The following is a 15,444-nucleotide window of genomic DNA, read 5'->3' on the forward strand; positions in this document are numbered from 1 at the left end:
TAGACCGTGTGTTTTTTCAATCCTTAAAATAGCAAAAGTGTATTCTGACACACCCTTAATGTTTTTGTGCCTGGCGCTTTGGACTTTGCGCCTAGATTGATAAAATGCAGAGCCCTCTAAATGTATTTTCAGGTCTACAAAACAGTGTTGTCAAATAAATGAATGGCCAAAACTGGTAACTTGTCTGATATAAAGTAAAAGCAAAAACAAATTTTAAACCAGTTGCATTCACAGTCATCTGTCCACAAGTAAGCAGAGCACTGGGGGAATTCTCTGTTTAATAAGCTATAAATGTGAAATCAATCATTTGAACTTCTTAGGAAAAGTGCAGAATGTCCCTGATTTGTAAAGAAAATTCATTGTAAAAGGGAAGTTAAAAGTCCAGGGGGAAACAAGCTCAAACGAGTGAAACTGTGTCATATTTTCAAACAATTAAAGAGCAAAAATCCCTTAAAACTAGACACAGAAGGAAACAGAGGATAAGTTCCTCTAATTGAAGAATTCTATTTTTATTTCCCGGCACAAATGTCAAGAGAAGCATCTAAGAGAAAGCCGACACTTAAATCAAACTTAGTGAAACTGTGAGTTCAGTCGAATGTGTTTATCTGAGCTTCCTTTGGGAACGGAGGACTTTAATTTGAGCATGTTTTACTTTGAATATTTGTGTATTTTCTCATTATGGTGAAAAATGGTTTATGGAGAGAACACAGCGTGCGTGTAGTCTTCCTCATATCACTTCTTAGTTCTCTCGCATTAAGCTTTTATACCTCTTTGTACCCATCATTGCATCTTCAGATCTGATGTAGAGATACATCTAATGTGCTTCAAACGGGGATGTTATTACGAAGCAACATCAAACGCAATATTCTCATAGCTTCCAGCTGTATAAAAGACCTCCCACCGGCATCATGACTGGAGTTTTTCATAGGCCGGTGCCGATTTCAGCTCGGCAGGGGAGAGACGTTTTTTCCCCAGAGAGAAGTGAGAGTGAAAAAAAGAGGTTGTGAGTACTGCGCTGGAGAAAAAAAAACTGCATCATGCAACACCAGAAGTTATTTTCATATGCATAATGTTGCTGCATATTCATAGAGACAGGATTATAGACTCGGGTCCTCTAAAAATGACAAATCTAACATGCCCAAACATCTAAGTATGCTCACATGAAACACAGGACTTCTTTCAGCACAATGATTCTGGTACTAGAATTAGTGCTTTGAACAAAACGAATAAGCGAATGATTCCATGATTCACTCATATACGCTATCTCTTTTGCTTTTTACTAATTAAGTGTTTATGGTACTTTTATTGTCAACATTTCTCTCTTGTTGCATTCCAACACAAAGCATGCTGGGAACTATACATCCTCTAAACAATAGCTTATACCAACACAATTTATTCATTTTGTCACAGCAGAAAAAAAAAGATTAAAGTAACTTTATGTATTTAATCATTTTCCTTCAGCTTTGTCTTTTAATTATCAGGGGTCATCACAGCGAAATGAACTGCTATCTATTCAAGCATATGTTTTACGCAATGAATGCCCTTCCAGCCGCAACCCATTCACTCTCGCACTTACACACACTTCATTCATGGCGACCAATTTAATTAATCCAATTTACCAATTCATTCAAATGCCAACTGGTCCAACTAGGACTCGAACCAGTGACCTTCTTGCTGTAAGGTGACAGTGGTAAGCCATTGTGCTGCCCCTATTTATTTATTTACTTACAAATTAAGTGGATTGAACATAAAACAAATACTGTCCAAAACTATTTTGCTTTTAAATGAGTATATTTAAGGTCTCAAACTCAAAAAAGTCTACTAAAGGAGGTCAAGCTTTCTCTTTTATGGTTCCTAAACTCTGGAAGAGCCTTCCTGATTATGTCTAATGCTCAGACACACTCTCTCAGTTCAAAACTAGATTAAAGACCTATCTTTTTAGTAAAGCATACACACAATGCATCACATAATGGTATGATGCATGAGTGTGCTCCATGCAGGTGAGTGAGCTTGAGAAACCACCTGTAGGACACACTCCTCTTGCCTTAATGCACCAGACATTTTGTACGAAACACTCATATGCTTTGCATGTTTGTTTATATAGCTACTATTATCATTTATAGCACTTTATTTTTGCATCTCGTGTTTAAATACACTTTGATCAGTAGCTACTCTAATTATTTTCTTTATTCTATATTTCCACCTGGGGATAATCATCCAGAGGCCTCTAGAGACTAGGCAGCGCCATTGATGCAATCCAAAACCTGTGAAAAACGGATGCCAAGGTATCCATAATCCTGGAACAGGCCGTATCCGGAGCTGACGCTGCGCCAGTTATGGAGAAGCAGACAGTATGAGACTGATTCCTGAAAGACCACAGTGACAGATCAGTCTTTGCATTGATGCCTTGGGCCAGCCTGATCACCCACCTGTGAACTCTGGTGGAATTACGAGAGAACAGCAGGCATAAAAGGCACTCGTGAGAACAATTTAAGATCTGAAAAAGCATACACAGCGGCCTTTGGTGGATTTGTGAAAACAAAAACTGCCAAAAAAACGAATTTGCCACTCTCCAGAAATGTATATAGCGTTTTCAGAATGAACCTGGGTTGCAATAGATATTTGCCACAAGTAGATGTGCAAAAACAGTGCAAAGTTAAAAGTGTGTCTGTGTTGTGTTTGTGTACTGCGACCTTTGTAACAATTTGTGTGTGACTCATCATTTCAGAAAGGCTTGAATAATCTCCACCAAAAATACATCGAATAAACATACTTGGTATTTTTGACTAATAAACTGCATCTCTGCCTCATCAGTGTCTGTCAATGACTGCGATTTATCTGATGCAACACAGGTCAAACATACACATATGTGACAATGATGGGCAAGAAGCAGCTCATTTGCATTTAAAGGCACAGGCTACAAAAACAGCTACACTTTTGCCTTTGATGCCAAAATAAGTATTCTGATGGGTATTTTGAGCTGAAGTTGTACAGACACATTCTGAAGACACCAAAGACTAATCTTACATCTCGTAAAAGGGGTAAAATAAGATTCCTTTAAAACTATGAGCAGATTGATGTTGACCCAGTGTTACAGTTAACCTGTTCAGCTCAGACTCGTCTCTAATCACAGCAGTGATGAAGCGGGGCACAAAAACTGAGTTTGTTTCAATATGTGTGCAGCTGTTTTTCCTCTGGGCCTCTTCCAGCCATTTAAACTAACACACAGTGCATTTGCACACATGGGGACACGCATAGTTTCATTCATCCATGCACATATGCAGATGGGCATGCATACAAAAATAACCCCATCATGTGTACTACAGAATCATAAAGCATCCAATCTAACTCATAATTCTTCTTCGACTGTTGTCCTGCAGATGTGACCATGAATTACATTCACACAAAGCACATCCAAACACGCACAAACAGTTTGTTTCCCAGTATAAACGTGTGGGCGGCACATTTCCATTGTTAGACTGCATTTTACGCTCTCTAGAGAGAACGAGAATGTGCACCAAATATTGTGAACAAAGAACAATGTCTCAGAAAAAAATCATCTCTTCATTTTCCACCTTTTTACTTCATTTGCCCACCACTCGTTTACGTAGTATCAAGGTGTGTATTTTTATCGCACTCTCTCCAATGATGATCGAGGTTTACTCAGTCATTCGAAACAGTTCAGTACGTGGGTGCTCAACCCCAAGGCAACTCTCGCTGGTGTGAAGTATGAAAGCACATCATGAGTCACTGTACAAATGTCTATCTCCCCCTCTTTCTCCACGCGTAGGAATGAAACCGTGCCAGCTCCTACTGTGAACATCATGCCTTTCCGTCACGTTTCTCCCATGATAGATATGCCCTAAATAAACATCTTGAATGATTGCGGATTCCAAGTAACTAGCTGCGGCCGTAGGATCTCTCTTTAATCAATTGGAGACACTATTGCATATGTTAGTGTTTTTTGATCAGCTGTATAATAGGTGTGAATTACTAATGACACATTTGAAGTTGCCTCTAGACTGACAGGTGTTTGCAAGTTTGTTACTATGTTCTCTGATTGGATGTTGGGACATTGTCTGGTGGCTTGTATTGGTGGAAGCCAAAACATTACTCTATTAGTAATACTCTATTACAGTACATTGCAAGTCAGTTGCTAGTGTGTTCTGGGTAGTTGCCTGAGTGTTGTTACAGTATGTTACTATTGTATTGGGTTGGTTGTTTGCACAATGGTGGTCAGGTCAATGCTATGGTCTTGCTAGGTGCTTTCTGGAGTATTTTGAGTCATTAATAGGGCATTTTTACTGCTCTGTAAAACATGTTGGGTTCCACACAATCAATTTGTGTTGGGAAAATATAAAGGAATTAAGAAAACTTATTATTTATAAATTTAATAATTAAGTAATAACCAAGAATAACCAAATACAGAACATAAATCCATGTGCCACAGCATTTTGCATGACTAATTCATTTACTTTAGCTTTATTGAAGTTATATTTCAAGAGAACATAAACAAAAGCTAATAATAAACTTTAGTAATAGTTTTTAATCTGTTTCTGTGCATAATTACATGGAATGTTTGTCTATTTTAGTTATTTAGTGTCTAAAAGCATTTTTTTCACCCTGAAGGCACCTAAATTCATTTAGAAAAAAAATAGTTTTCATGCGATGTAGGGCACTTTTAGTGCACTGTGAAACAGGCTGGGTTACACACAATCGATTTGTGTTGGGAAAATATAAAGGAATTGAATTAACTAATTGGTAACAAATTTAAGTGGAATAGAATAACCAAATAATAACCAAGAAAGTGTTATTTGGTTCTAAGAAAATGCCCTGTTGGGACAATATAAAGGAAATAAGTTAACTTATAAGATACAGATGTAAATGGATTGGACATATATCAATTATGTTGTCCCCCCAAAAATCTTAACAATTGTGTTGTTTCAGCTCATTTTAAATAAGTAGTTTGAACAAACAGCAAATGTCATGTTTTGAGTGTGAGTTCTAGACATTTTAAAACAATTTTGCCAGAGGTTGCCAGACTGCTTGCCATTTTCAATGATTATAGTCATCAGGATTCTGATTCTAAGTTGTTACTGCATTGTGTGGTAGTTGATTTGGCAATCTATATGAGTACTAGGGTGTTATTAGGCTTGCTGTTGTGGGTGAGATTTTTAAAAGCTTTTTTAACCTTTTTACTATAAATTACTATTGTATTTTAGTTTAATTACTGGTGTGTGGGACCGGTGCAGTGCTTTTAAACAGTAGAAATGTATGTAATTAACGCCTAATACACTTTACTAACCCATAAGGGTGTTTAAACATTTCAATCAAAGTTCGAAGCAGTCACGTGGGTATAGGCGAAAGAAGCTTCGGATGTCACTGATCACATGATGATGACAAGACGAATCAAGCTCCGGTACACTGCTTCACTGCGAGATGTATCGTTTTTTTAAAAACATGCTTCGAAGCCTCGGCACACAATGTCACATCATAAAGTGTATTCATGTATTTTTTACAACTATCTTTAAAGAAAACCACTGCATATCATATTATAGTATCTAAAGGTGGCCAGCTGGCGAGTGCAGCCTGAAAGCCTCACTCCCATAGCCTTCTTATTAGTGCATTCGCCTCCCATGCAGGAATCGCTGGTTCGATCTCCACTTGGAATGAGTAGGTGGGTGAAGGACTAGTTGGAATACAAAAAATGTAAATACTGTTGAATACCTTGGATTGTACTACAGTCGGAGGTGTAATGTAACATACCTTATGTTTAAAAACTACAGTAATTGAGTAATTTGTTTATATTACTGTTGTTGTATTACGACATGAATGAGTCGGTCAGTTGTAAACATTTGACATTATTGCAACACAGTGCTTTCCCACACTTCCCAGAAAAGGTCCTCATCAAGCTCTGATTTAGAAAGCTTCGATTAACGAACCTTTTTCTGGTACAATTTAGTCGAGCACTTCACTGATTTAGAAAGCTTCATTTCACCATCACTTCTTGCTAGTAATTGCTTGACCATTTTATGTGGTTGCCAGAGTGTGTCATGGACCAGCTTTGATCCTTGTCTTTCTCAGCTGTTAGTCCTTGTAACCAGTTAGGGCACTGATCACTAGATACCTGTTCTAGCTTTACTCTTATTGGTGTCCTTATATCTTCCATGCTTTTCTTACCCTTTCTTGTCAGTTTATTGTTGTTATGTGGGTCATCTCTAGTCTGCAAAACTCAGCTTACCTTCTTCGCTTTGTCCAGTCCTGTCTTGTTCAATGTCTACTTGTATGATTTGATAAAGGTTTTGTTTCACCTGTCGCTCTGCCCAGACTGCCAACTTGTTGATGTATGATGTTCTCCATGTAGCTGTGGGCTAACTGGATTCTCCAGCCTTCCTCTCTGTAGAATTCGAGCTGGTGGCTTTTGTGTTATAAGAAGATCAAGCTCTGCATTCTACTTATCAGTTCTGTTTTTGAACGGGAGACTGCCTATTTTTGAATACAATAAACCCTGTTAACCCGCCTTTTGTCCAGCATTCTGTCCTCAACAGAGTGTACATACATATCTCTCACGAGTGCCATAGCACCTGCTGTCCTCCTGTAAATCCACCAAAGGCCCCTGTTGACTTACTGACTGACTGATTGACCTACTGATCCCCCCACCTTCCCTCTTCCCTAAACCCAACCAATAGTGTTTTGAAAAGCAATCCAGAAAAAGAAAAGTCCTTGCCTGATTTTACCATGTTTTCAGATTTTACCACATTCTCACCCTTTTATTTACTTGTTTATTTTATTTTTTGGCTTTTGTTTTTGTCTTACCTGGTTAATGGAACCGTTCTTCAATGGACTCATATCCCGTCATCATGGTCAACTCTGCTCTGCATCTTAAGTCAGCCGACGTACGTGTTGAGCTACCGGACAAACTGGTAACAGCAGAAAAGCCTTCCATATGCAGGTAAGCAGTCAGCTGGATAGCAAGAAAAGTAACAGCACCATACTGCCTGGTATCGTTCGCTTTAAAAATAAAATGCAGCCATACGTAGCTCTGGCTACACAATTCGCAACCTCCAGAAACGTATATAGGGCTACATTTTCAGAATGAGCCTATGTTGGAAAATTTGCTCTCATGGCTTGACCTTTTTCAATGTGGCGTCAAAAAAAAGAGATGTTGATTCTTTTTTTATTCCTGGTATTTTGTGTATTTGCCAAAAAATTATATAAACAATTAAATACCAGGGTGAGAATGTGGTAAAATCTGAAAACATGATAAAAATGAAGTGAAGGCTTTTCTTTTTCTGGATTGTTTTTAAACTGTTGGTTGGGTTTAGGCAAGTGGGTGTGCAGGTCAATTAGTGCTTTTAAAAACACTATTGGTTTAGATTTAGAAGGAGATAGGTGGGTCAGTCGATTTATGCAAGAACAGCAGACGCGAATGGCACTCGTGAGAGATATTTGAGATCTTTAAAAGCATATACAGCGGCCTCTGATGGATTTGCGAAAACAAAACAAAACAAAAAAACGTAGCTTCTCGAGTGTATGTAGTGCTCTCCAAAAATGTATATAGGGTATGTTTTCAGAATGAGTCTAGGTTGGCGTTAGTACCATATTCATAGTTCTTTTCACGATAAGAGATTTACAGATTTTACATGCTGAACTGGGCCAGTGCAATCCAGTTTTTAACCTGACAAGAAGTGATGGGTTGATCAACAGCCCTATGAAGCCCAATGGCCAACTACAGGCTTGGTGTGCCCTGGCCCTTAATGCACACAAAATGGGAAAAACTTTGGTGGTTTCAAAGTCATATTTGGTTCGACAATGAGTAAATTAAATGTTTTTTCTATTCAAGTGCACACACAGCAGTGAGCAGTGAACACACACACCCAAAACAGTGGAAGTGTCATTGGCTTCAGCAAGCAGGGCGCAATTATATGTTTGGTGTTTTGGATAAGCACATCAGTGTTGGGTATTGAAGGTGGAAGTACAGTAAGTCCTGTTCATTCATACCCCCACTTGTAACTCTTAGCAATCCTGGCAATCAAACCTGTAATCTTTGGGTTACGGTACAAGTCCGACTCTCTAGCTAGCGAATAAGTGACAGCAAGCATTTTGTTTGAAGCACTTAGGGTAAATCAAGGCATGCACACTTCTCTGTTTTTACTGGGACATCGAGTTTAGCTTTTTTAATGCCTTGAACAAGGCACTGAACAAAACTGTTATCGTATGGGTCAGAATGTTTGTTTTTTTTTTTTTTTTTAATGCCAAAAATCATTTGAAACTTAAGTAAAATGATGTTCCATGAAGATAGTTTGTAAATTTCTGACGAATCAATTTTTGATTAGTAATGTGCATTGCAAAAACTTATTTTGGACAACTTTAAAGGCAATTTTCTTAGTGTTTTAATTTTAACTTTCATATACTGCATTAAATATTATTTTTTATTTTTAGTATTATTATTATTTTATTTTATTTTTTACAATTTTTGTAGTCCAGGGTCACATATTAAGAATGTTAGAAATGAGAAATACTGTAACCACAGTGCAGTGTGCTTTAACAAGCATCACTAACTCCACACCTCATGACACTTACCTCAATGTTCTCAAGTGCCAACAGTAATCCACACTTCATAAGACTGTAACTATGCCTCTTCCGGGCAATTCCTAAAGCTAACTCAAGGCTTATCTCAAACTCTTCCATTTCAGCCCCCTGCCATTTCTTCCCTGAGATTGGTCACCCTAGAGGCTGTTGCTAAAATCTAGGATTCCTAGTGGAGGCTTGAAGCAAGCCCAGAAAGATGTGGGTAAATTTGGAGAGCCCACAGGTTAATAGAGATTAGTACAGCAGATGTTTTGTTAAGATAAAAAACTTCCAGGTCCCTACAGTCCCACCCCCTCACACACACACACACACACACACACACACACACACACACACACACACACACACACACACACACACACACACACACACACACACACACACACACAGATAGACATTTGTGGGTCGTACCAAAGAGATACACATTAATAGAGGTAGTTGAGGTTTAACTCCCAGACCTCCTCCGGCTGCCTCCTCTATGGAACCTGTGACTAAACAGATTTGCATCTGCAGTGTGTCATTATAGCTGAGATCCTCCAGAGCTTTGGTTCTCTCACCTCACCACAATAAACCCACCCAAAACATTCTCACTTAACTCAGCTCGGGATTGCACAGAAACCAACTTGCACAAACAAGCTTCCAAGGTCTCCATTTTACAACGACCCACAAACAAACACTTGGCAAGTGTATAAAATCATCTAAAACGTTCACATTTACGTCGCCAATTCACTCCTAGCCTCAACCAAGTTCTCTGTATTCTCTTCTATACTGTAACAAAGTGTGAAACAGTGGCTATTTACATGACATGATGTTTTAGCCAAAAAAGGGAAAAGAAAAATTAGAGTGTCTATGAAATAAACTGCATGTTTTTAGGCGGCGACACAGTGGCTCAGTGGTTAGCACGGTCGTCTCACAACAAGAAGGTCGCTGATTTGAGTCCCAGCTAGGTCAGTTGGCATTTCTGCGTGGTGTTTACATGTTCTCCCCATGTTGGCGTTGGTTTACTCTGGGTGCTCCGGTTTCCCCCACAGTCCAAAGACATGTGGTATAGGTGAATTGAATAAACTAAATTGGCCGTAGTGTATGCATATGAATGAGTGTGTATGGGTATTTCCCAGTACTGGATTGTAGCTAGAAGAGCATCCGCTGTGTAAAACATATGCTGGATAAGTTGTCAATTCATTCCACTGTGGCAGGAAGGTCTCATGATTAAAGGGACCAAGCCAAAGAAAAATGAATGAATGAATGAATGAATGAATGAATGAATGTTTTCAGGCAAGTGTAGATTAAAGGCGGGCATGAACAAACACACAACTTTGGTGCGATGTGTGGTATAGTTGTTGATCTCTTTTCTAATGATCCATCAGTAAATTGTGGATTTGCTTGACTTTACAACCAAAAGCAGAGATAAATTTTACATACCAATGCTGAGCAGTTGATGACACGCTGTCACTTTCTCACAGGTAATGTTTACTAACAAGGAGACATCACCAAATGCTGGGCTGGCATACTTAATACACCATTTTTGGCCATTTTCATGGATATGTATAAATGCAGACCATTTTGAAAATGTTTTCATGTAAAGATGTAACTTTTTAACACACAAGAGAAAAACTTTTCTATTTTTGGCACCATCATGTCATGTAAACAAAGCCTAAACCCTAACATATGCTGAAGATTTCTTTATCGATTCCTGTAAGTGGCAACACTGACATTAATCACATTTTCAGCTATGGAACTATACTTTCTATATAACATTAATAAACTACTGAATAGAACAATATTTTCGTTCTCAGAAAATTATCTGTAGATCCCCAAGATGATTGTGTATGAAAGTCCAAACAGATTACTGAAATACCAGCCTGATCTAAAGAGCAAATATACCTATTTTTTGTTTTGTGCAAAAAGTGGCTAGTTAGTACAAATTTATGATTTATTTCTGAGAAATTGACAATTTTTAAAAGGTGTGTCTTTTTGTGCCATTCTGATGCTCTGTTTGAACTTCAGCAGTTGGTCTCGACCACGTCTTGCGTGAATTCACCAGAGGCCACTGTCAACTGACTGATTGACTGACCCACGCTCCTCCTTCCCTAAACCCAACCGACAGTTTTCAAAAGCAGTCCAGAAAAAGAAAAGCCCTCACCTGATTTATACCATGTTTTTAGATTTTACCACATTGTTATGGTTATTTAATTGTTTATTTATTTTTTTGGATTCTGTTTTTTTTTTTGTCTTACCTGCTTTCTGGAACCGTTCTTCTGTGGACTCGAACTATATTGTCCTTGTTAACTCCTCTCTGTGTCTCAAGTCCACTGACGTACATGGTGAGCTACTGGGCAAACTGCTAACAGCAGGAAAGCCATCCATACGGAGGTAAGCGGTCAGCTGGTAAGCATGAAAAGGAGCATTAGTTTTAAAGACGAAATGCAGCCATACAATATTCTGGCTATAATAAATAACTCCAGAAATGCATATAGGGCTTCACAATTAGCCTATGTTGCAACTACTTAACAAGGTGGACAGTGAGTATATAGCAAATATGTTACAACAGAAACGGTTAAATATGGAAAAAAAAAAAAAAAACAGGGGAACCGACACCCCTCACAACTGTCAGTCATCACAACTTTCATATTGAGTAGGCAATTACTGAACTCTATTCTGAGAGAGACAGAGAGGATTTAGAATGTGTTAGAATGAGATAAACACACAAATGCAACACTTAATCTACAGATTTAGACAACAAAGCAAGCTTTGACTATAGACAGACTCTCACACAAAGACTCAGCAGTCTGAATGCAGTGGGCAGAGAGGAGATGATATTGGTGCAGTAACATTAATCCCTGCTGTATTCTCACAGTACAGTCAATACAACGAGGAAACTCAATACCTTCAATACCTGCATACAGCAGAATCTACCCAGAATAATTATTCTAAGGCAATAAATACACTGTTCACAGATCAGTCACAGTAAGTGCTTTCGATAATTTCACTGTGTGAAATATAAAGAGCAGAGTAAAGGTTAAATCTGGTGACCATATCATCAAAATAATAATATAATCGACCTGAAAAGATGATTCACATATTATTACATTGAGCCATTAATAGCAATAACCATTAAGTTACCCTTGAAGTTGATCCATTCAACCATTAAAATGTAAAAGCAGTGATGGGTTAATAGGAACATCCTTTAACCATCCTCGAAGTTGATTTGACACACTTATTGTGTGTTCAAATGACTACAAATAATTTAAAAATATTAGTATCAATAATAATAATTCCTTACATTTATATAGCACTTTTCTAGATATTGAAAGCCCTTTACACAATGGGGGGAATCTCCTCATCCACCACCAGTGTGTAGCATCTACCTGGATGATGCGGCAGCAGCCATATTGCACACCACACACCAGCTGATTAGTGAAGAGGAGACAGAGTGATGAAGCCAATAATGAAATGAGGATGGTTGGAAGGCCATGATGGGCTGAGGCCAGTGAGCAAATTTGGCTAAGATGCCAGGGTTAAACCCCTACTCTTTTTTACAGGACATTCTGGGATTTTTTTTATGACCACAGGACCTCAGTTTATTGTCTCATTTGAAAAAGCAGCATAGAGTCCCCATCAATATACTGGGGCATTAGGACCCACACAGACTGCAGGTTGAGCGCCCCCTGCTGGCCTCACTAACACCATTTCTGGCAGCAACCAAGCTTTCTCATGTGGCTACCCATACAGGTACTGACCAGGCACAGCCAGGCCCGGATTGGCTAATCGGGAGGACCGGGAGAATTCCCGGTAGGCCGGTCCGTTTTTTGGCCGCGAGGGCCGGTGTCCCTAGTTCCAGAATCTGTTGCTCTCAGCAGTCACACTTTTTAAAAATAATTTATTTATTTACTTGACCACAGCCTTCTTATTCATTATTTTACCGCAGCTCTGCTCTTTTTATCTATTTTCTCGTAGCCTCGTGAGCAGGATGCAGCCTGCAGGTTAATGATGATATAACTAGATAAGTCTCCATTCATCATACAACTGTTGTGGTACAGTGGTTAGTACGTTAGTTTATGACGCGGCCAACCTGGGTTTGGTCCTTGTCTGAGTAACATTTTTTTTTTTCATTTTTATTGTTAAGACATAATACTGTAAGGGTTGTTGAACATTTGAAGTTCTAAAAGAGCTGTTTTCTCAAAAAAAGACGTGATAGTGTAATTAGAAACTGAATTGGAAATGACCTTATTTTAATATAGTCAGTGGTGAACTGAGGTGGGCCGGTCTGAGGCTTGAAACTCCAGGGCTGAAAAAGAGTCCCACTCCGGCCCTGGGCACAGCCCTGCTTAGCTTCAGTTGGTGACCATGTAAGAGTTGCAGAAAGCTAGCTGCCGGATACTCTAATATGTTCATTAAGTATTATTAAAATAAATATATGGGAGATTGTTAGTTTGGTATACTAACATTATCATTAGTCACATTTAAAAATTATTTTATAGTTAATTTTGTCTTTATTTGTAACTTTAAAATTAAATTCAATAAATAACACCTAAAATGTTGAGGTTCTGGCAACCATACTGTAGCTGCTGTTTTTCTATTTATTTCTTCTTTTTAAAATTTTAAATACGATCTTTGTCTTGTTCTTGTACATTGTGCTATAAATAACTGCTGTTGTGTATCAGAACTAAATCAGTCTTCCAGCTTTGAAATTAAATAAGGATGAGTTAATAATGACACAATTTTCATTTTTCGCTAAACAAGTCTTCACACATTTTCACATGTAACAGTTTGATGTGTCATATCCGCAGCTCCGCCATGTTTGCACTGCATGTCAGGCTGAAATGTGAGATATGTGGGATATTTTTGATCTGTGAGTGTGTGGCACCTGAGAGCAGATTCTGTCAGCATTTAGGTGTTGCAATAAGGGCAGCCCTCATTATTCTCACTAATGTGTGTCTGATCTCAGCAGTGTTGAGTGGAAAAACATAGCTGCTAAAGTGAGGTCTAATTCTAAATGACCGATCTAAAGTGTTACCACAAATGTACTACATTGGCACACAGGCAATAGATCTAAAGCTGGAAGTAGTTAATTTAGCATGTACACAGATATTTTAAAAAACAATATTGATAGTGTTTCAAAAATTGTTAAGCATTTACAGGGTGTTGTTATTGTATTTTGAGTTAATAGAGCATTTAAAATGCAATGTAAATCATTGTAAATGTGTTCAAAGGGATTGCTATGCTATTGCTAAGGTATTTTAGTGGTTACTGCTGCATTTTAAGTTTGCTGTAGGTGGTTGATCATGTGTTCTATGCATGGTTGCTGGCTTTCTACTGTAGGTTGTTGCTTGAGATTTTACTGTAACAGTTCAGTTGTACATACAGGTGGTTGTCAAGGTGATTTGGGTAGTCTCTTAGAATCTTTTAGGTGATGGTTTAGCATATTACTAGGTTATTAAGCCTTATCACATACCAGGTGTGTGACGGAAGTGATCAACACCATTTTCATGGCCTGCGCCATTTTGTTCAAATAGCAAAACCATTTGCATTCATTTGTGCACCCATTTGTGCTAGTCTAAAAAGTGTGTGTTATGGTGCATTTTTAGCAGGTTGCTATTTTAGGGCAACTGAAATATGATTTTTTAGATAACTAAAAACTTCAGATAAAACTGAGGTCTTGGACCCAAAAACCTCACTCGCAAAAACCTAGAACATTGTCTAACCCTGGATGGATTCTTAGTTCAGTTCTCATCTTCAGTCCAAAATTTGGAGGTAATTTTTGATAGGAACCTATCGTTTAAAGGCCAGATTTCAAGCATTTGTAAAGCTGCACTTTTTTTCTTAAAAATGTTGCCAAACTTCAACATATGCTTTTAATGTCTGATGAGGAAAACCTTATTCATGCTTTCATGACCTCTCGGTTAGACTGTTGTAATGCGTTACTAGGCGGTTGCCCTGTTGGCCTAATTAACAAACTTACTAACAAAAAACTAGTTCAAAATTGCAGCTGCTAGAGTGCTTTCTAGAACAAAGAAATATGATCATATTACTCCAGTTTTTCCATCATTGCACTGGCTCCCTATTAAATTTTTAAACATTAAAAAAATTATTCACTGCCTACAAAGCCTTGGACGGCTCAGCTCCCCAGTATTTGTTTAGGTGTGTTATAGCCCCTCAAGTCCACCATGCTCAATTGATTCTGGGCAATTGATTATTCTCAGAATATCAACATTAACTGTAGGCCGTATCTTTTTTCATATCTGGCACCTAAACTTTGGAACTGCCTTCGTAGCACAGTTCGGGAAGCAGACAATCTCTGTAAGTTTAAAACAAGATTAAAGACACATCTCTTTGCATTAGCATACAAATCCTCTAAGGGATTGTTATTCTGCATTATTTAGGGCAACTGGAGCCAGGAACCCTTCCCAAAAGACATTATAATCTGATTGGCATCTATGCTTATGTTAGTCTGTTTTTCATTATCTCGAGGTCTCCATAATCCTAGACCAGGCCGTATCCTGAGCAGATGCTGTGGTAGTCATGGAGGAGAGAGCATGAGAGTGTTTCCTGAAAGACCCCACAAGTCTCCACATTAATCCAGTGGGCCAGCCTGTACTCCCGCCGGTGACCTACTCACACCTGCAGCTTCTCCTCGATGGACGTCCAGCATTCTCCAGCCCCCAGCGCCAAGACTGCAGCTCTGCATAGGATGTATGGCTATAGGAGTAATGGTCATGCATAACAGCCTGGTTTCGCTCAAGGTTTTTTCATTCACGTTCGTCATTTGATTAAGTTTTGTACCTCCCCACTGTCACCACTGGCTTGCTTGGTTTTGGGACTTGTGGAGCTGCACATCAATAGATTTGCTCT

The sequence above is a fragment of the Danio rerio genome, chromosome 19 (assembly GCF_049306965.1).
Source record: "Danio rerio strain Tuebingen ecotype United States chromosome 19, GRCz12tu, whole genome shotgun sequence".
NCBI classification, from domain to species: Eukaryota; Metazoa; Chordata; class Actinopteri; order Cypriniformes; family Danionidae; genus Danio; species Danio rerio.